The 2148-nt window shown below is 28.5% G+C and overlaps 1 non-coding gene across 1 annotated transcript; it reads left to right on the top strand.

Annotated features, from left to right (window-relative positions):
- The first annotated feature begins 413 nt into the window (after window positions 1-413).
- On the top strand, window positions 414-485 carry Trnad-guc (transfer RNA aspartic acid (anticodon GUC)). Its single transcript has one exon. It is a non-coding gene; the product is annotated as a tRNA-Asp (tRNA).
- Window positions 486-2148: the final 1663 nt, after the last annotated feature.

The raw sequence follows: 2148 nt of genomic DNA, 5'->3' as shown, positions 1-2148 counted from the left end.
AAAATTTTTCCTGTATTTTTTTTTTTTTGACAGAGAGAGAGAGAAAGAGAGAGAGAGAGATAGAGAGAGGGAGAGAGAGAGAAAGAGAGAGAATTCTAGACAACCATAAAACCGTATCAATCGGTACTGAAAAAAGAAACGAAACCGGTTCCGTATTTCATACTTGAATACTTCTTAGAAACGCTATTTTGTGTCTACTTTACCTATAATATTTTAAATGGTTTCATCTGCCAAGTTTATTTCTTTTCAATCGATAATGTTTGAGTAACGGGATAGATATATATTTATCTGCATATAAATAAATACACGTGTGACTTTATTATTAAATGGCGGATGTATAAAAGGAGGCAGCTAAAACAGAAAACGCTTTATAATAGATAAATAGAAGAAATAGGTCGCCACTGACAGCTGTTTCCTCGGTAGTATAGTGGTAAGTATCCCCGCCTGTCACGCGGGAGACCGGGGTTCAATTCCCCGCCGGGGAGAGGTTATTTTTATACAAATACACGATTACTGACATGTAATTCTATACTAATCTAGTAAACGTATTAAACTAATTACTTATTATTAAAAGAAGGGTTTTTTTCGGGAGGGGGGTTACGGTATTACCACTTATCATGGCCAAGAGGCCACTCGACGATAAGGGTTAAATTTAGGTGCAATTTCATAATTTTACCCATTAAAAAACAAATGTGGGACGAATTTTCATATTCCAAAACTAACGTAAAATTGATCAAGTAATTTTTTTGTTTATTTTTTTAATTGAGAAAATAAAATTTTATGAGTAAGCGAGAACGTTGTTCTGATCCGTTATATTTAATAAATAAAGTGGTTACCTCCCCCTTAAAAAGCTCTCCAGAAATAAGAGACCAAAATCAGTTTTGTAATAGTTACGATATTCTTTTTGTTTTTTTTTTTTAATCAGGTTTCACCCCAAACAAGGCACAGTGCCACTTTGAAGTAGGGGCTACTATTGGGGACATAAGTTGCAGGGGCATTATAAAGGGAGATGAGTAGCAAGATGTTTGTTCACATTACACTTGAACTTCTGCATGTCAGTACAGTTGGGAACGCAAAATCCCGAAAGGGAGTTCCAAAGTCTAGCAGTTCTAGGAAAGAAACTATTGGAGTATGCTATTAATTGATAAGGATATTTTAAAAAAATAATTTTCTATATAAATAAAAAAAAGTATTTCATTAATTTAAATTAGTTTTTGAGTATAACATATTCGTCACGTGACGAGCATAAAGCTTTTTCTACATTTTAAAAAAAATTATGTGAAATTTTTAAAACAAATTATTCATCACTACAATTAATTAATTGTGTTACTAATTATCTTGTATCTCTGTGTTTCTCGCATCTACTTTGCTTTTATATTTTTATTTATTATTTATTATTTATTTTTTTTATCTATTTATTTATTTATTATTTATTATGGATTCATTATTTATTATGAATTTATTACGAATTTATTATTTATTTTTAAATTATGAATTCGCTTTTTATTATGAAATCATTATTTATTTTTATTTATTATAAATTTTTTATTCATTTACAATGAATTTATTACATTTATTTATGAATTTATTTTTATTACAAATTTATTTTTTATTTGGACTGTATGATTTATTTTTATTTATTATGAATTGATTTTTTATGAAATTATTATTTTTACTTATTATAAATGTATTATTAATTAAAAATCGAAAATCGGGTAACGTAAAGTATAAAAATTTAATTTTTCAGAATTCTGTTTATATAAATACGAAATTAAATCCATAAGAATGCATTTCTATTTCTTTGTAAACATGTTTTAATCTTTTCTTAATAATAGATAAATAGAATAAGTAGGTCGTCACTGACAGTGGCTTCATCTGTAGTATGGTGGTAAGTATCCCCGCATGTCACGCGGGAGACTGGGTTCAATTCCCCGCCGGGGAGGTTTTTAGCAAATACACGATTAAAGATATTAGACACTACTTTTAATATTTTCTAAATCGAACAAATGAATGGAGCATTAAAAATTGTGAAAGGGATTTGGAAGCATTTAAACTATCACATAGAAATGTTTTTAATAGTTAAGTTCTGTAAAATTCTTAGCAAAAGTGGAAAAATTACTGAAGCTATCTGTAACTAATGAATTGTAA

The sequence above is a fragment of the Euprymna scolopes genome, chromosome 36 (assembly GCF_053919585.1).
Source record: "Euprymna scolopes isolate OS-2025 chromosome 36, ASM5391958v1, whole genome shotgun sequence".
In the NCBI taxonomy this organism is placed as follows: domain Eukaryota; kingdom Metazoa; phylum Mollusca; class Cephalopoda; order Sepiida; family Sepiolidae; genus Euprymna; species Euprymna scolopes.
Note: the sequence above shows the minus strand (reverse complement) of the source record. Positions and strands in the feature narration are given on the sequence as shown.